Source organism: Diabrotica virgifera, chromosome 2 (genome assembly GCF_917563875.1).
Source record: "Diabrotica virgifera virgifera chromosome 2, PGI_DIABVI_V3a".
NCBI lineage: Eukaryota > Metazoa > Arthropoda > Insecta > Coleoptera > Chrysomelidae > Diabrotica > Diabrotica virgifera.
This window is the reverse complement of record NC_065444.1, coordinates 228,949,268-228,971,188: the sequence shown is the minus strand read 5'-3', so window position 1 is coordinate 228,971,188 and position 21,921 is coordinate 228,949,268.

Below are 21,921 nucleotides of genomic sequence, written 5' to 3'. Positions count from 1 at the left end.
GATAGTGGACCAAAATTTGGGAATAAGTAGATCATGACATTACTAAGTAAAATCCCCAGAGCCGGAAACCAGAGTTGGGGATGAGGGTAGTTATAAGGGGTCAAATTCGCCGTTTTCATTATTTTTTTTTTGTGACGCTCATGATCGAGAGAGTGCACCAAAATTAGGGAATAAGTAGGTCATGACGTAACTAAGTAAAATCTCCAGGGGTGGCACTCTGCGTGGCAGACAAAGGGGTGGGGCAGGGGTGAATACAAAATATATAAGGCGTTTTTTTGCGACGTTAGTGATTGACAGAGTGCACCAAAATTTGGGAATAAGTAGACCATGACATAACTAAGTAAAATCCTCAGAGCCGGAAACCAGAGTTGGGCATGAGGGTAGTTATATGGGGTCAAATTCGCCGTTTTTATTATTTTTTTTGTGACGCTCATGATCGAGATAGTGCACCAAAATTTGGGAATAAATAGGTCATGAGGTAACTAAGTACAATCTCCAGGGGTGGAACGCTGCGTGGCCGATAAAGGGTTGGGGGTAGGTGTGAATATAAAAAATATAAGGGTTTTTTGCGACGTGCTAGATTGAGATAGTGCACCAAAATTTGGGAATAAGTAGACCATGACTTAGCTAAGTAAAATCCCCAGAGCCGGAAACCAGAGTTGGGGATGAGGGTAGTTTTAAGGGGTCAAAGTCGCAGTGTGTATTATTTTTTTTGTGACCCCTCACAATATTTGTCCCCCACACAGCGTTCCGCCCCTGGAGATTTTAATTAGTAATGTCATGATCTACTCATTCCCAAATTTTGGTGCACTATCTCGATCACGAACGGCAAAAAAACCCCCATATATTTTTATACTCACCACTGCCTACCACCCCTTTGTACCCCAAGCAGCGTTCCGCCCCTGAAGATTTTACTTAGTTACGTCATAACCTACATACTCCCAAATTTTGGTGCACTATCTCCATCATGAGCGCCACAAAAAAAATAATAAAACCGCGACTTTTACCCCTTATAACTACCCTCGTCCGCCACTCTGGTTTCCGCCTCTGGAGATATTACTTAGTTGTGTCATGGTCTACTTATTACCAAATTTTGGTGCACTATCTCTATCACGAACGTCTCAAAAAAACCCTTTCATTTTTTTATATTCACCCCTGCCCCACCCCTTTGTCGACCACGCAGCGTTCCACTCCTGGAGATTTTACTTAGCTACGTCATGACCTACTTATTCCCAAATTTTGGCGCGCTATCTCGATCATGAGCGTTACAAAAAAAATAATAAAGAACATCATTTTTGACCCCTTATAACTACCTTCCTTCCCCACTCTGGTTTCCGGCTATGGGGATTTTAATTACTTATGTCATGGTCTACTTATACCCAAATTTTGGTGCACTATTTCAATCACGAACGTCGCGAAAAACCCGTTATATTTTTTATATTCACCCCTACCCCCACCCCTTTGTCGGCCACGCAGCGTTAAGCCCCTAGAGATTTGACTTAGGTACGTCATGACCTACTTATTCCCAAATTTTGGTGCACTATCTCGATCATGAGCGTCATAAAAAAAATAATAAAATCCGCGATTTTGACCCCTTATAACTACCCTCGGCCCCAACTCTGGTTTCCGGCCGTTGGTGAAAGTCATGTACACAACTAATTCAACATATCCCCGTATAGTTTTTCCATATTACTTATCACGCACAAAATCCGCTCCCAGCTCTTAGACCAAAATCCAGGACGGATTAAAAAATATTGGAAAAATGTTCCGAGCCAAAAAACACCATGTGCATTAAATTTTTTTAAAATGGATTTTGCACGTTAAGATAGGATGAAAAACTAAATTTAGTGGTATACTTTGAATTTTCGGCAAAATGATTTTCGGGTAAAATTTTGAATTTGAATTCTGAAATTATGTGAATTGCGAGAGCGCGAAGTAAAAAAATTAAAATGTGACTTAATTTTAATTAATACCTTTTTTCTAAATTGGTAAAATGTTAATATTTTAGTATTTTTTTATTATGGAGACAAATAATTCATAACAAATATTCACCTTTAAAATGCATAAATAATAAAGAGTCCACAAAAAATACATAACTTTAATCAACAAACTATCTTAAAAATTAAAAAGTTTATAACGAGGAAATAAATAGTAGGGACGAACTTCTTGACCGGTTTCGAGACGCCTTCCAAGAAATGAAGAATAACCCTTACTCCGGTCAACTTACGCATTCGAGGCTACAAAAATTACCATCAAGCTGAAAATTGGCAGGATTGTTAAAAATACCATCATAAATGAAATCTAAAAAGTCCTCATAAATCCGACCCCTGCTAAAAATTTTACGCGGGGTCAAAGGTCACCAAATATGGTTTTTATCGATTTTCAGCGAAACGGTAAGTTTTATGGTAAAATTAGTGCTAACAAAAAATGTAGATTATATAATTATTTATAAAAAATGCCTCATTACTTTTTTTTCTGGGAGCCACCGTTTTTGAGATATAACGATTCAAAAAGTGGTAATCGTCATAATATGCGCACACGTTTCCACACCACCTTTGAGGTAGTGTACTTAGCGCGTTTTTTTAACATGGTTTCCCCAGTAGGCCTATTCCACGAATCTGTTATGATTCTGTTTAATTTAAAGCTATTTAATAATTGATATTGGCAAGGGTTAAAAATGATTAAACTTTATATAAAGCGGTATAAATTTAAAAAAAGGGAAATTTATCAAACTGGTTCATAATTTTCTAATACTTCTGCTTCCCTTGTTCTTCTTCTCATTGTTCTTCTTCCTCTTCTTCATCTTCTAGTTCTTCTTCTTCTTCTTCTTGTTCTTCTTCTTCTTGTTCCTCTTCTTCTTGTTCATCCTGGGTGCAAGTAAATTGTCCCAATAATGACACATCGCATGGCTCCTCGATAGAATCAAATGAATCCTCAATTGTTGGTGATTCAACATTGGAGCACGACCGGTTTTGACAATTAGTGCATGCTACCAAACAAAACAGTCCAACTTTTTTGCAACCACATTTAGCGCTACATCCCTTTTTACAGTTGCAAAAAATTGTGTTCAGGAGTTTGTCCGGCGCAGGGGTTCTAAGTTTGAATTGGTTCTAATGAACTGTCGACTAATTTCCGTCCCCAGTCTTTTGGATGTAGCTGATAACCAAGCCACACTTGAACTTGGTAATATACCCGAAAAAGATGTTGATGAGCAGCCGCTGAAGTTGGAGGAAGACAAGATAACTGCACTTGTTTTTTGTTTCGAGTACTTTTAAAAAAACATGCATATCGAAACTTATCTAAGCACGTAGTTTTCTTAGGCGCTCCATACATAGAGAGAGAAGAGATGGCCATTTTTTTTCACGCTCTTCATTACATTCCTGGCCGCAAAATAAGCATTGTTTTTTAAAACAAAAAGCTGGTTCACTTACACGTGCTCTAGTAAGAGGACTTTTGGTCGATGTACTGGCTTCTTGTTTTTCATGTTGTCTTTTAATAGCTGCAGCAATAGAACACTTTCGAGTATAACTTTTACGGCACTCCACATGTATGGTCACAGATTTCTGCTGTTTAAGAAATTCTAAAAATCCATCAGCTCTTTCAGTACTTGCATTGATTAATGTTTTTATACCACGTTCAACGGTAACAATTTCACCTTCAGTTAAAATTTTAGCGCAAAAATATGACATTTTTGTTGTAACAATGAAAATAACACGAAATACACGATAAAAAAATATAGGTTTAACACGTATTTTCACTCCGGAGTAGTACTCAAGACTAATTAATACCTCGAAGGTGTCATCTACCTGAAGGATTTCGCCACCCATCAAAATTACGGTGTAATTTGCATAAGTATTTATTAGTACTTACCAATAAACATTTTGCCTAGAAAGTTGTCTTTCATTATTATGTTCAAACCCTTCTGAGAAGAGAATAGGTAGGGTGATTAGATTAGCTGACGAACGTGTTTATTCCGACAAAACCCATCTTTGCAAATTGAACTAAGGCGCATAAATAAAAAGAATTATTATAAGTTAATACTTTGTAATTTGTTGTATTTTGTTGTGTATTTTTGTTGGGATTAAGCCGTAAAATTCAAATAATTCTTATTGTTTTCGCGTTACATTCACTTTGTAAAGATTTTTTTGTTGGCACTGTAATATAATACAGCTTATGGATTGCATCCCTCGGTAGAACGCAAGCTGTATAGTAGAAACATTATCATATTTTTAATATCATATTTTTAATCTTAAATTATTATGTGTAATATAAGTTAAGTTGACCGTAGAATATTGTGTTTACTTGTATTACAGCTTCAGTGATATATATACCTGGTGTACTAATACGTATATTATGACGATTAGAAGTCTTTCAACTCTTTGAATCGTTGTATCTCAAAAACAGTGCCTCTTAGGAAAAAAACTATTAAGATATCTTTTATAGATAATTATCTAATCTACATTTCTTGTTAGAACTAATTTTACGATAAAACTTACCGTTTCGCTGAAAATCGCTAAAAACCATATTCGGTGACCTTTGACCCGCGTAAATTTTTTAGCAGGGGTCGGATTTACGAGGACTTTTAGATTTTATTTATGATGGTATTTTGAACAATCCTGCCAATTTTCAGCTTGATGGTAATTATTGTAGCCTCACTCCTATTTTTGAGTCTAACTAGACCGGTCTACCTGGCGAGATATGAAGTCAGTCAGACAATTAACAAAAAGAGCAAGACTTTGTCTTCAACAAGGTGGTGGCCATTTTGAACAACTACTACAGTTTTGATAAGTTATTTTTTGAAAACTATATACTGTTTTTTTTGTTAATTTTTAAGAGAGTTCTTTGATTAAATTTATGTATTCTTTGTGGAATCTTTATTATTTATTCATTAATTAAAGGTGAATATTTGTTATGAATTATTATTTGTCGCTATAATAAAAAACACTAAAAGGTTAAAATTTTACCAATTTCGATTAAATAATGGTATTAATTAAAGTTAAGTCACATTTTAATTTTTTTTACTTCAAACTCTTGCAATTCACATAATTTCAGAATTCAAATTTAAAACTTTACCAGAAAAATAATTTTGCCGAAAATTCAAAGTATACCACTAAATTAAGTTTTTCATACTATTTTTAAATGCAAAATCAATTTTTAAAAAACTTAATGAACAGGGTGGTTTTTTGGGTCGGAGCATTTTTCAATATTTTTTAATCCTGCCTTGGATTTTTTGTAACTGTAAATATATTAATTGATTGGGCACCTTAAATATTATTCAGTGTTAAATATAAAATAAATATACAGTGCGTTTAACAAGTTATAAGTCGTATTTCAATTTTTTTCTACTTCGAGTTCTGACAATTCGCATAATTTCAGAATCCAAATTCAAAATTTTACCAGAAACATATTTTGCCGACAATTCAAAGTATATCACTAAATTTAGTTTTTGATCCTTTTTTCAAATGCAAAATCCATTTTAAAAAAATTTAATGTACAGTGTGTTATTTTTGTGTCGGACAATTTTTCCCGTATTTTTTAATCCGGACCTGGATTTTTTACAAATATAAATAAACTAATTGATTGTACACCTTAAAGAATATTTGCGTGCCAAATATAAAATAAATATACAGTGTGGTTAAAAAGCTATGAACCAAATAAGAAACTTGCAAAATAGATAAAACACCCAGTATCTTTGTTATTAATGAAGTAAGACCATTAAGTATGGTATTTTTGATACCACCAAATGGCCTCTTTCTACAGTTAACGTATGTTACTTGTCCAATGAAACACCCTGTATAATATTTATTTTAAGGTTTAGTTTTACAGCTTGTAGTTTTTTTTTATTAATTTGGGCTATTATAAAGTTATACTCAAAACTTACTCAAAATTCAGCCGACTTACAAGTGAAAAATCGACTAAATTCTGTAATTTTGCAATGTTTTTACAGCATCTGTGTTTCTAATTATTGGTCAAGGTTTACCAAACATTACTTTGTAGATTTTTTTAAGTACAAAATTTATTTGGTAAAGACTGTTTATATTTGTTAGTTTACGAATTATAATAACTTAAACAATTAAATTGTTTAAAATAAATTCTTGTCACATCCGGCGCAAAAGAAAGTTATAAATTCGAATTGAGCAGGTCAAAATATTATTCGATTTTTATTCATATTTGATAATTAAAACGTAACACCCACTTTAATTTTAAAAATATATTTTAAATAATTAAAACAATAAACTTAAATATTTTATACACGACAAATTTCTACTGCACTTATCACAATAACCATCAATAACTAACAAACAACTAAAAATTTCCTTGGAAATATCAATGGTCTTAGCGAATGTAAAATGTAAATCATGCGATTTCCACAGGAAACCCCAAAAACCAAATAAAAACACTGTATATCCCGTATTTACAGTGTTTCTACTTGAGGATATAATGTGTTTTAAATTGGTGACGTGAAGATGGAATGTGATAATGTATTTCATAGCAATGTTAAATTGTGGTTCTACTATTTTTTTATTTTTTTCTTCCTTGGTAATTGGTAGATAACAACACCCTAAATCCAAAAATGCAATAAAAATGATTTTGAAAAAAAAAATGGATATACAATGTTTCTACTTGGGGCAGCCGAGAAGACATTTGGTTCCTTATTGCAGAACTTGAATCATAATTATTTAGTCTGTACGAACCAATAATTCCATTTTCGAGAAAAAGGTAATTATTTCCTTGTTACATAACGGGGTCCAATTAAAAAACGCTAAATTTTCAGATATCTGTATTCTGCCAAAATACTACAAGAACAAAAACACTAGCAGGGCTAAAAAAACTTTTTAAATATATCGTAAATAGGTTAAACAAGCAATGAATAAAAGAGCAAAAATGTTGAAACAATTATTATAATCGGCAGTATTCAAAACGTAGGGCTAAAGGAAAAACTATAATTTGGTGTTATATTAGAAAAAAAGAAGAAAACTAATAAAAATAAACAGCAGCCGACTAAGCAAAATGCATGAATTCGACCCAAAACGCAAATTTCCAATTCCGTAAAACGTGCCTACAGGTATCGTTCTTCGTTCTGTATAGCAATCGCAACTAAAGAGATATTGAACGACGACTAAAATACACTTATACACCTTTCACCAATCCATGTTTCAGGTTTAGCAGCAACACATCGCCATCGCGTCCTGAAATTGATGATTAAAGTAGTTTTCAGGTGAGATTAGCCACCGATCGGCTTGCGTCGGGTTTCCTCGGTGGCTTCCGCGGCGGTGTTTCCTTCCTCGAACTGCCAGAATGTGTGGCGTCAGTGCTGGAAAGTAATACGTTAGGGGTAGGTTTTCGCCCTATTCGTAAAGTCGAAAACTTCGCGCTGCGTCGGGAAAATCTAAGCCGAGGAATTGACATAGCAGGAATTTTCCGCAAAAAATTCAGTGCGCGGGAAGACGATTCAATTGTGACAATTCAATTAGTGGTTTAGTGGAATTTTTTTAAGTGGAAAATTGTTAAATATGATGAAGGTTTTGATAGTGGTGATGGTTTCTGCGCTTCCATTAGTTTATGGCCAGACGATTATGCCGGATGACGAGGAATCTGAAACAGGTCAGACTTATAAAAAAAATATTTTTATAACTAAAGTAATATGTCTAATTTATTTTTTGTAATTATTAAAAAAATAAAAACTATTTCATTAAAAATTACAACCAAATGTCAGGAAGTAAAAAATAATAATATAGAAAAATTAACTTGTAGTTTTTGACTGTTTCTAAAAATAAAGACCTGGTTTTTTTATAAAGAGGGGGCTTTCGACCACACTTTGATAATATCCATAGTCAATGCCCAATAATACAAAAAAAATATTCTTATATTTTTATGTATTTCTAAACAATTTTAATGCAAAAAAGGTAAGCATTTATAATATAATTTTTTTATAATATGAGCCGTGTATTTTAAAGATAGTCCAATGTATATATTTAAATCGAGATATTTAATGGTATGTCTTTCAATGAAAAAAATATATCTTTAGGATACGAACAAATAATAATAAATGATTAAATGATGTTACATTGATAATTAATCCGGGAATAGTCGCGCTCACTTCTGTAACGTGAACAGTCGCGTGTTAGATTTCATCTCACAATACGAATTTGCAACAAATTGTTATTTTATAGTATTTTATTTATCAGCTATGTTACAAATATTATTTTTAACAAATATTAAAGCTAATTGGCTCTCCCAAAGCCATAAATTCCACAAACAGAAGAAAAAAAATACCTACGCATTACTGCACCCTTCCTCGAGGCACTTATGAGATTTTTTCAAAATTGCAAAATTTCAATCAAGTTATCGCGAAAAAGGATAAAATGTGAGATTCTATCTAACGGCGCGACTACTCGCGGGTTAATATTAAAATGGTGCCAATTATTAAGTGAATAACAAATATGTGTTTCCTTATCAAGAATGGAGTTAGGCCACTTTCAAAATTAATATCCAGGTTCATTAAAAAAATTGAAGGTCTCCAGTGAGATCAATTCAACCTAATCTACGATACTTCAAATTAAAAAAAAAAAACAATATTTATTAATTTATTTTACACGTCTTCAAAACGGAGACTGAATTTATGCTATTCAAAGTATTTTTTAACTACATAACGCACAAACCATAAAAACATAAATTGATTACAAAACAATTCATTCATTATTTTGAAACTGATTTCCTGTGGCATGAATAATTTAAGTAACATAAGTACCTATACTATAAGTACATACGTTTATATGGAAATGACCGACAATTATTGGTGTAACGAAAATTACATTTTCAATTATTAACTAATGATTTGACGTTTCGATTTTAACTCCAAAAGCGTTCTCAAAAAAGATTATTTATTAACCCATTTATGCCCACAACTATTTTTGTCAAATACTTATATCAAACATTTTCTCAAGAATGTAATAAAATACCCTAAAATGCATTGAAAAATTACTAAAAAATTTTTTCAAAAACTGATTTTCGAAAAACATGCTGGGTGGTTCGACCCGTTGGACACATAGGAGTACAAAATAAAAATAATAACTTTTATGCAATAACATTTTATTTTACTTTATTTTTAAAAGAATGAAGCAGGCATAGATTAATTATATTACTTAAGGCTTAAAATAGTTTGTGTGATAATCTTTGAAGAATTTATCGAGGAGTGGAATTTCACATTTATCGCATGCTTTTGTAGTTTTATTTGAACATACACGAAATCTCCGTCTTTGAGCACCAGCAATAATTAGATGCTGTGTTGATGGGGATGGAGCAGGAATTCTTGCTATAGGTACCGGGTGTCCACTTATATTTTCCCCCATTTTAACTGCCTATAACTTCTAAACGGTTCAAGATATAAATATGCGATTTTCGCTGAAATGTTTCATTTTAGTAAAAGTTTTGTCTGAAGTGATTGAATTTTTTATATCGCTTTCAAATACGAAAAAAAAATGGCGGATTTTTGAAAAAAACGTTGTTGATTTTTTTTTAATGCAAAACCCAGTATATTTTTTTGTAAATTTAAAGAAAGGTCTTTCGCCTATCCAGCGATATAAAGTTTTTCAAAATCGCTTGTGAAATCACTGAGTAATTAATTTTTAAAATGAGAGGTGCAACGTGGATATCACATACCTAAATAACATTATAAGCAAATTGATATTATTTTATGTAATTTCCACATTCCATCTCTCATTTTAAAAATTAATTGCTCAGCCATTTGTTAACCGATTTGAAAAAAATTTATATCGCTGGATAGGTAAATGACCATTTTTCAAGTTACGAAAAAATATACTGGGTGTTTTAGTAAAAAAAGTCAACAAAACTTTTAGTAAAAACTTGAAAAACCGTTCATTTGCCTATACAGGGATATAAAACTTTTTAAAGTTGGTTGTCAAATGACTGAGCAATTCATTTTTAAAGTGAGAGATGCAATGTGGAAATCACATAACATAATATCAATTTGCTTAGTTATGATATTTAGGTATGTGATATCCATGTTGCACCTCTCATTTTAAAAATTAATTACTCAGTGGTTTGACAATCGATTTTGAAAAACTTTATATCGCTGGATAGGTGAATGACCTTTATTTCAATTTATAAAAAAACCTACTGGGTGTTCCATTAAAAAAAAAGTCAACAACGTTTTTTTCAAAAATCCGCCATTTGGTTTTACGTATTTGAACGCGATATAAAAAAAATTCAATCAATTCAGACACAACTTTTACTAAAATAAAACCTTTCAGCGAAAACCGCATATTTCTATCTTGAGCCGTTTAGAAGTTATAGGCAGTTAAAATGGGGGAAAATATAAGTGGACACCCGGTACTTTGAGGTCCAGTAGAACGGATAGAACGACTTTCCCTAGTTAGCTAATAATGTATTGTATACCAACTATACGTCTTCTAAATTCACAACATCAAGTTGTCATTTTTATATCCAAACTGTTGTGGTAGTGTCCAAGCATTAGTTACACAAACATCCAGCACCCATATCCATATTGGAAAGTAAGATTTTTTTCCACATATTTTTATACTGTAGTTCGAAATGTTATTGTCCATCAAGTTGACTCCGCCCATAAATTTGTTGTATTGCGAAATTACAAATGGTTGATCTATTTGAATTTTTAGTTTTTCTTTTGGTGAATATCAGCTTGCTTTTTGGATTGGCTCCGTTCCATGCTCATAAGATAACATGTTTATACAACAATTGTAGACCTAAACTGTATGTACCAATAAAAAGAGTCGATTTTTTGGCCCAGAAGGCATCAAAACATGATTGTTGTGAAATTCTCACTTAAGCCATTTATCCCAAATATCAGAGATATATCCTCTGCGATACAGTCTCACTATTTTCAATCTATTTCATCCAGAATTTCTGCAGTAGATAATAATTTCTTACTAAAAAAACATTTTCTCATTATGATATGAAATGTGCCCAACGGGTCGTTAACGACCCATCAAAATATAATATTATATTTATGACATATATCAAATTATTTTCCTACTAGTAAAATTATAATGTGTTAATACAACTTATGTTTACCTATAAAATGAATTTAAATAATAAAATGACTTATTTAAATGTACTTACACATGTTTGAATGAAGCCATGCTGTGAACGTTATTCAAGTTCTATATTGATGTACACTCTACGAACACTACGAGCGAAATAAACGGTTTTGCACTAAATAAATTGCTTAATTGTATAGTCAGGAATGAATTTGTAAACTAACAGCGACAGGTAAATTCGACATTATTTGCTTGAAACATATTTTTGTTAGTTGGGTCGTTAACGACCGGTTGGGCATAAATGGGTTAAGAACAAGCTTATTTGATAACAAATACAAGAACAAATTGTGACTCAATTCCCTATAAATAAAAGACTTAAATTTACTATTCATCTACTACATTAACTTTTCTTTTGCGTGAAAGGGGTCAGAAGAAATTCTGATCTTCCGGTGGTTTATAATATTATCGTAGTAAGTCAATTATGAGGTCCTTGAAATTTGCTATTGTAATATTGTAATTGTGTCTGATATTTTTATAAAGTAATGTTAATACCATATTTTCAAATTTTCTTAGTCTACCCCCACCTCTTAATAAATCCAGGTCTTTAAAATATTTTTCTCGTTCATTGATAAAAATGTTAGCCGGTTTAAAAAAAACGCATATTTCATATTTTTAACCAGTTTATTTATTTTCAGGGTTCTTTACTTTGTTAAAAATTGTATCTTCTAATAATTTAGTTGATACAAAATCTTCTTGTCTGATTTCAATTACAATAAAGTTGTTACCTTTTCGACACTATTTAAAAATCTGGTAATAATAATGGAGAAGGAACTTTTTTTTTGACATGTCCACATTAAAAAATTCATTGCGAGGAAAGATTGTTCAATTGTGACAGTTCAATTAGTGGTTAAGTGGATTTTTTTCTTAATTGAAAAATTGTTGATTATGATGACGTTTTGATAGTAGTGATGGTTTCTGCGCTTCCATTAGCTTATGGCAGGATGATTGTGCCGAACGACGAGAATTTTTGGTATTTTTAAACTTTCTAAATTAATTAGAAGACTAAAATCTCTCACGGTACTATTTAATGTCAAAGAAAACGTAAACTCAGGAAGGAAAAATTTAATAATGATACAGAAAATATATTTTCGAATTTTTATTCATTCCTATACAATATTGAGATGATACTGGAACTTTTAAATTTTGGATATAGGGGGGGCTTTCGACAACACTTCGAAAATGAGAATTCGACACAAAACTATTTTCTAATTCTGATTAATTTCTAAACAATTTGAATAAAAAAAGATAAGAATTTATTATATAAATTTTTCATTGAGCTGTTTATTTTGAAAGTAGCCTAACTCCACTTTTACTTAAATCGAAATATGTAAGAGTTTGTGTTTCGATGAGTTTAAAAATATACATATAGGATAATAATGAACCGTACTGCTTAAGTGTACTTACAGTGTGCATAAGGATGTTAAATATTTCTTATTAAAACATTGGCAATTATTAACTAAATAATATTAACTATATAAAATTAACATCCAGATTTATTCCAAAATTTGAATTGATGGTGTCAAAAGCGATCCTTTAATAATTAATTACGTATCGCAAGGGACTGATTTAGGTATTCTTCTTTTTACACTGTATGTTAATGACATGTTCAAACTAAAACCAGTTGGAAATATTATTTTACAGTTTTGCTGATGACACCGCCATTTTTTATAAGGCCGATTATTGGGAAGACTTCGAAATTGTAAAAACATGGTTGCAGATAATCAAACTTACATTAAAATATGAAAAACTAAACATTTTCCTTTTGCAATAAACAAAAATTCTCTCCCAAATTCTAGTTCATTTAAATTAAATAAGAAAAAAAATAAAAGAATCGGAGTACATAAAATATTTAAGAAAATTTAGGAATTTTAATTGACAGGCACCTTAAATGGGATTTACAAATAAAAATAATAAAGAAAATACGAGGATTGCTACCAAAATTCCGCTATTTGAAAGAGTTTTTGGAGGGTGAATAGCTTAAAAACTTCACCTGTCTCTGTACAATATCATCTTATTATATGGGATTTGCTGATGATTGTAATCTGGTGACCCTTCAAAATACGCAGACATAATTTATTAATCTAATTTATTCTAAATTAATAAAATACATAAAAATTAAAAAATTAAATATAAATGAAATAAAAAAAATAAAATTAATCTAAACCATTATGGTAAACTAAATACATATCAAATAAAAGTCAACTATAACAAAAATTGTAAAATTATACAGCAATATGAAAATTAAATGTCGAATGTCTTCAACAACAAATCAATGAATTTAAATATATTTGATATAGAGAAATTAACCAGAAACTCAAAAATAAAATAAATTATTTGTCAAAAAATTATAAATATAAATCTGTAAACATTAGATGTCAACAAGCATGTTTCTGCTTTTAATGATTTTTTTACGTTTACTGAGTTGTACATTATTGTATAAATATTGACTTAAATAAATGTATTATTGTGTAGTATAAATTTTTAAGGTGTCAAAAATTAATTCAACATAACTTAAATTGAACAAAAACAATATTAAATATTAATAGAACATAAATTAAATTTTAATTTATTTTACATATGGAACAAGGAAATATCTTTAAAATTATTCAGGGATCAGTCGCGCTGTTAGAAAAAATATTTTATACATTTTAAACATTTTATTTTTTATTTTAAAGATTTTATAATTTTCCGTTATAACGTAACTTGATGAAAAATTTCGCAACATTAATTAATAGCCTCTATGAAGAGTGTAGTAATGCACATTTCCAAGGGTGCAGGACAGTATACAGTGGAACTTGGTTATAGCGTCATTGAAGGGTCCAGTAAAAAATGACGCTATATCAAAGTAACGTTATAAAAGAAGTAGAAAAAAATGAAATTTTAACCAGGCAAAATTTTATCACAGCATTATTTGCACTATTTTATTACAGCAGAAAATTTTACTCTTTACGAGGCACTGATAAATAATAAGAAATCATATACTGCCAAGGTCACATAACTGTACACAAAAGGATAATGGGCCTTTCTTATATTCTTGGAAGGAGCAATCTCGCAAAGCTGGAAACGCATTGCACTTTATTCTTTATAAAATGAAAAAACAACAACCTACTGTAAAATTTTATGACGCTATAGACGAGGGTTACTTTATTTTTACCGCTAAAACCGGGTGTTTAATAATGTTATCGAATAGTTTTTGGTCGGACCTATTAAAAATTGACGTTACAACCGAGGTGACGTAACTACCGAGGCCATAATATCCAAGTTCCACTGTAACTAAATTGTGAGTAGAATTTACTGATAACGTAGGTCAACGTATACACTTGAGTCCACGAGTCTTTACCCGTGCGTCATTAATACCTAACGAGATAAAACACATACTTTTTATCTAGCATCAAAATCTTCCAAGCATGAAACTAATGACAAACCAGCTACCCCCTGTTATTAAGTAAAAACGAATGTTATTTTATGAACGATCTAGCCCCAGTACATTGAAAAGAGATAGTTACAAAAAAAGACGATTGGGGATGTTTTCACATTTTAAGTACAATTTCTGACGTTTTTGTTTGTTTAGTTTTGTGGCTGTCAGTTTGTTCAATTTGTTACTGTTATTTTGTCTAATTTTTGCATTTTGAAGTTTTTTATAGTAGACAAACAGTTATTTTCACAACTAATTTTATATTGCAGTTTGAAATTTTATGATAAGTTTATGGTATTTTACGATTAATTTTGACAACGTACAAAGCTAACCTCATTGACAGAGTTAAGGAATGCTTGTGTTTAATGTTCCGCCAAAGTGAATAAAATAACAAAAAAAAATATATTATTGATTTTTTTTTAAATTGTTTATTTATTTATTCATCAATGATATTAAAAGAATTTATTAAGTTACTTCAAATGTAGCTGTAATTCTACACCAAAATTTTAAAGCAAAACTTACTTTGATATTTTATTTTTTGATAACGTAAAATTTTAACCCGTGATTGGAGGAGTAGCTTCTTACTGTCATTTGCTATTGCGTTTATAAATTTCCGACTTATTTCCTATGCTTATATGATGAAGCACGGGTGAAGACTCGTGGACTCAACTGTGCGTATTGTTATATAAAATCTAACGGGCGACAGATCGCGTGACACAAAAGAATGCTACTGTGCCCGGGTTAAAGAAGTTATAGCCTAATAAAATAAAAAAAAGTCCAAATGTAAATTCGTACAGGTTAAAACAAATTTTATATCAAAGTTTAGGTGGGTACAAAAGATATTTTCAAGAAAGTATCCAAATCATACAAGGGGATCATTGTTTAAATAATTAAAAAGGGGTCATTTTTGCAAAAAATTACGTTTTTAACAGCTGAGGTAATTCACTTATTAATGAAGGCCTATGGGATTTTTTCTGCAAAGTTGAAGGGTAAATCTTTCACATAGGACTTACTAATTTAAATTTGACCCCCTATTTATTTAAATAATTGTATATAAACCTTTAAAAACAAATTTGCAAAAAAATATTTTTAGCGTTTTAAATAAACGCTGTAAAATATTTTATTTTACAGACTAAGTTGCGCTATATAACCAGTATTAAGCAAAAAAAAATTAGTCGAAAAATATTTAATATTTTTTGAGATGTTGAATTTGTTTTTTAAATGTTATTATATTTTCAATTCCAAAAACGCGGTTTTTGCCAAAGCAATCTTCACCTGCTTAAGATCTCATTATTTTTATTTTTATGTATGTTTTCGATAACTGTATTGATAAATTCAAATTTCAATTAAACGTCCCCCTAAAATGGCATTTGAAAATTATTCAAATTTGTTTATAATTTGTTTTTTTAATAACGTCGCGGGGACTAAGTATTTTGAAATGCCGTTTCGATAATTGGGTTCCTGGGAATTTTTTACTAATTAACAACATTTTTCTGTCGTTTTTCTTCTTTTTTTTTCTTGGAGTTATATTACTACGAGCTCTTTTAGGGTTAAATTTTATTAATAATGTCGAATCTCTGAGTTGTAGATTCTAGACCTAAAAATATTAAGATTTAACTAAAATCTCATGAATAAAATGTGGCTACTTGCTGAGTTACAGGGTGTTTTATTTAAAAATTTAAAAATTATTGTTACCAAGTACTTTAAAACTATTTGACGTATCCTTATCATACTTGCCAGAAAGTGTGGCTATTATACACCCTACTAAATTGTGATTAATGAACGTTCCTAGCTAGTGCCAGAGGCGTACGACAGGGGATAGTGAATGATTGACTTTTCCCAAATTCTACGCCACTGAGTGAATTACTATTTTAGCGAAATTTTTCCATTCTCCAATACTTTATATGTAAATAACTTGATTGGTATCGATTAAGTCATCAGTTTGAGAGATATTGAACGTTTAAAATGAATGAATGAATGAATCAAAATAAATATGCCGTTTCATTTTTAACGTTCAATATCTCGAAAACTAATGACTTAATCGTTACCAGTAGAGAGTATATTATTTACATAGAAAGTATTGGAGAATCTAAAAATTTCGCTAAAATAGTAATTCCCTTAGTGGCGTAGAATTTGGGAAGGGTCAACCATTATCTATCCCCTGTCGTACGCCTCTGGTAGTAGCTAGAAACATTTATTGACCGCAGTTTAGTAGACTCTATAGTACCCATACTTTCTGCCAAGTATGATAAGGATACGTCAAATAGTTTGAAAGTACTTGGTAAAAATAATTTTTAAATTTTTAAATAAAACACCCTGTAACTCAGTAAGTAGCCACATTTTATTTAAGTGATTTTAGTTAAATCTTAATATTTTTAGGTCTAGAATCTACAACTTAGAGATTCGACATTCTTAATGAAACTTATCCCTAAAAGGGCCCGTAGTAATATAACTCCAAGAAAAAAAAAAAAAGAAGAGAAAAAAAAAGACAAAAAATATGTTAATTAGTGAAAAATTCCCAGGAACGTAATTATCGAAACGGCATTTCAAAATATTTAATCTCCGCGACGTTATTAAAAAAACAAATTATAAATAAATTTGAATAATTTTTAAATGCTATTTTAGGGGGAAGTTTAATTGAAATTTGAATTTATCAATACATTTATCGAAAACATATATAAAAATAAAAATAATAAGATTTAATACAGGTGAATATTTCTTTGGCAACAACCGCGTTTTTGCAATTGAAAATAGAGTAGCATTTAAAAAACAAATTCAATATCTCAAAAAATATTAAATATTTTTGGACCAATTTTTTTTGCTTAATACTGATAACATAGCGCAATTTGTCCTGTAAAATAAGATATTTTATAGTGCCTATTTAAAACGCTAAACATAATTTATTGCAAATTTGTTTCTAAAGTTTTATGTATAATTATTTAAATAAATAGGGGGTCAAATTTAATTTAGTAGGTCCTATGTGAAAGATTTATCCTTGAGCTTTGCAGAAAACAATCCTATATACCTTCATTAGTAATTGAACGACCTCAGCCGTTAAAAAAGTAATTTTTTTGCAAAAATGACCCCTTTTTAATTATTTAAACAATGATCCCCTTGTATGATTTGGATACTTTCTTGAAAATACCTTTTGTACCCACCTAAACTTTGATACAAAATTAGTTTCAACCTGTACGAATTTACATTTTGATTTACATGTAGTGTAATTTTATTTTACTGGACTATTATAGTAAGAAAATCACTTAAGTTTTCCTGTCAATTTTTTCGGAACGTATAAATATCTATGATTTAAACTATTTCGGAGCAAAAAGATACTAAAAAACTAACACTCTTAGTTATACTACACACGGTGTATATGTATACATAAGTAGATTTGCTACATAAAAGGTAAGTGGTAAACTACTAATGGTAATGTTAAATAAGCAACATCAGTAAAAATGTTAAATAAGCCTGCACCAGAATAACTGCTTCTATTGATGTTTTGTGATTGTACAAATATGTATGGTACAACTTGCAGCTACCGAAAAGTTGGAATTTTTTATAAGGCATCCTATGAAATTTTCACTGGTGATAATTGTCACAACTGTCCTCCAGTTACAGATCAGAAAGAGGGGATAGTAAGGGGATTTTGAATCATTGCACTCAAAATACTTAGAAATTTATTATCAAAGCAGAAGACGTCGCGACGCGTCGGCCGACTAGATGGACAGATGATATAAAGTGAATCACCAGAAATTAGATGCGAGAAGCTAAAGACAGAGATAGGTGGAAAATTGTAAGGGAGGCCTCAGTTCAGCAGGGGATACCTGTAGCCCATTTTATGATGGTGATGAAAATAAATTGTATCAACTGTAAATACACCATTTAAAAGTTTTCGATCATTTCAACATAAAAGACGATTTTTTTTATAAATTTTAGTTTTGGGGGTTGAAAATATTAAATAGGTGTGAAATAAACCTATGAATACCTATGTGATTGATTTTAATTCACTACAGAATGATAGATCATTTTCTTTCCAAATTTTGTCTTAAAGGTTAGTTTTTAGAGGTTGAAAAATAATTACATCGACATTCTAATATGTACTCCTATATCTTAATTACGATACATAAATCTTTATTAAAAATAGGGAACTTGCATAATATTTTAAATTCGAAGAAAATTGTATAAATCCCAACAGAACATAATTTAGAACCTGTATCAAAAATAAAAAAGTTTTGTTTGTCTTTCGTTTGGCCCCTAAAGACGACTCAAAATTCAACTTATACCAGCCACCCCAAAACGCGTCGTGACGTCACGGGGTTGTATGTTTACATTCTTCACCAATTGTATATATAATTTTAAATTAGTCAATATAAACGTCAGTAGAAAATACAGTTATATGACATTACAAATGTTTTTGCTCGTTTGAACTATTCATAGAAAATTTGTACTTTAACAAAATGGTTTTATTTTCAATAGTAAACCTTCTTTCCTTTCCTTCAAAAACTGTATCAAACTGCAATCTCAACAAACTGGTATATTTTATTACAATGACATACGATAAATGCCATTAGAATATAAATATTTTTCCTTTATTCCCCGACGACGATTTTGCTAAATACCCAAGTAGGTGGAGGCCAATAAACTAAAGGAGAAAAAGAAGAATATACGTAAATATAACCAAAAACATAACCACATATTTAAACTCTGTGACGTCACGGGTCGTTTGAACTATTTTAAGATAAAGAAGATTTTAAATTTGTACTTCTAAGTTATTATGAGTTTTTGAAGCGTGAAATTTTGTAAATCTCATTTTTATACAAAACTGAACATTATTATGTAATAAAAAATGTGCAAGTTCCCTATTGTTATTACATAAACATGACTAGGATTTAAACATACTTACTCTTTATGAATCAATTGAGAATTCTGAGGTTTTGCAATATTTTACCGTGAAGGAATGGACTATACCCAAGAAATATTTCTGATTATATTTGGGATATTTTTTAATATTTTCATCGACCAAACAAAAGGATACTGTACAAAAGCAAAAAAAAAAGAATAAAGCTTATCAAAAACAATAAACATATTTTAAATACGGAAGGTAATAGAAGATAAAATTATTATGAATATAAATTAAACCGCAGAATTATTATTTTGAATTTATTTTTGCCACTTTTAAACGAGTAAGGTTAACAAAGCAAAAAATTTGCCATAAAATTTCAGAGCTCGAGCAGAAAAGCAGTTTTATAGCAGGAATTGTTTGTCATTTAAAAAATGCTTATTTATGATGAAGGTTTTATCTTTGGTGATAGTCTCATGTTTTGTTGAATTAATACCACGTCTGTTTTATTTTTTGACTAATATCAGGACACAACAATATAAATTTTATTTACTGAGTATTCAAATAACTTAATTATATATTTAAGATAATGTGAAATAAAAAATTACATATGTAAAAATGTCTATGATATTTTAAGAAATCTGATTGAGTAGCATTTTAATATGCAGAAAAATTGCCAGATTTGCTGTATAATTTTCATAACAATATTATAAGAACTTGGTATGTAGATATACGATATATAGCATACTGTTAGAAAATACGAAGAAACTACCATAATCCACAATATAACGTAATAGTTAGTCCACAATATAACGTAACCTATAAATTTACATTATATTTATTGTTTCCTATCTTTAGAGAGATCAGGGGAGTATGTATATAATGTCAAAATTGATTTATTACAAATGTTTAAATTGTGAAAATTGTGGTAAAAATGGATAAAACACCTTCAAAAAGTAATTATAATTCTTACAGAAAACGAAGTTCGTCAGAAGAATCCCATCAGAAATTTTTTGCAATCCTTCCTTGAATATTATGATTTTCGGAGGTCCCATAAACAAAATTTAACAGTAACTGAATTAGGTGAGAAGAGGAGCCAAAAATTGAAGTTAGATGATCTAAAAAGACTATATTTGATTCCGTTTTTTGTTAACCTATAAGATAAATTAATGTTATTTAATATGCTTAATCAAAATTTAACCCTCACGCACAAGTTGTAGTCTATTTTGACTAACAACTTCAGTGAGAAACTGGGTTTATTTATTATGTATTAGTTGCTACAAATAAACTCTATATTATTATTATTATATATTATATTATGTCAACTAAACCTGTCACTGTTACTCTACCAGTTGCCAAACCCTTCCAATACGTCTAAAGGTGGGAAACAAATAAAATGTAAATTCATAAGTTTCTATCGATAAATTTCCCACCTCCACAAGTTTTTTTAATTCAGGCATTTGGCAACCTCACAAATAACAATTTACGTACGAGTTTTTAAGACTCGAAAATGCGTATTTTCGCATTTTTCAGATTTTAAATCGCTTATACTTATGGCAAAAAGTATGAACTTTTTAGAAAAATAACGAGAACTTTTTGTTGTATCAAACGATCCAAAAAACCTAAAAAATACTTTCCAGACCTAAAAAGATGAACTTTTGAAGTTGTTTAAAAATTGTTTAAACAATTTTTGGCCAAAATTTCGGCACTCATTTGATTTGTTTAAAAGGGACATTTTTGAATAGGAATCCGCAAAGAAGCCGAATTACAAAAATTTTATTGTAAAGTAAATAATAGGAACTATCTTTAAAATTTGAAGAATTCTTCTTTTATTTGAAGCAATTACAATTGAATTAAGGGTGCTGTCTCATTTGCCCTAATAAAACACTGCAATTGAAAGACTAACTCTAAAGGCATACCTTAATTTTTTGAAAAGGATAACTTTTCAAATCAATCGGTATATACAGTGCGGTGGAATAAGTGTTACCTCCCCAACCCATGTTAACTTGTTTATTTTAAGAATATAAGCAAAACGTTCGGACAGGTCGATTTTTAAACTAATCATAGTATATTATAGCATCAATGTTTCGAACTTTACGCGATCCCTCTTCAGGTGACAGGCACAACTTTGATTTTTTTAAACAGGAAAGTACATAATGTGACACCTCATTTAAAAGCTTTTGACATACTGATTACAAAAATGTATAATACTTTTATCGTTAAGGTGGTAGGCGCAAAATTTGTTTTGAATTATTTTTAAATGCATTTATTTTTTTCTAATCGTGAGAAAACTAATAAGTATTTTTGAAAAATTTAAACGCAGAATGAAATATTACAATTTTATCGACGGTGAAACGTCCGTGAGAACTTCTATAATCATTATTTTAATAAGGCACAGGGGTGAAAAAAAGAGAGAAAATTTAGTCTGATTTTAAATTTCAAATATCTCATTCAAAAGAAACTTTTTGTTTATTCTAGGGAACTTTCAGTCTAGGTAATAATGTAATCTTTTATTCTCCGTTTAAATTTATCAAAAATATTTATTAGTTTTCTCAGGATTCGAAAAA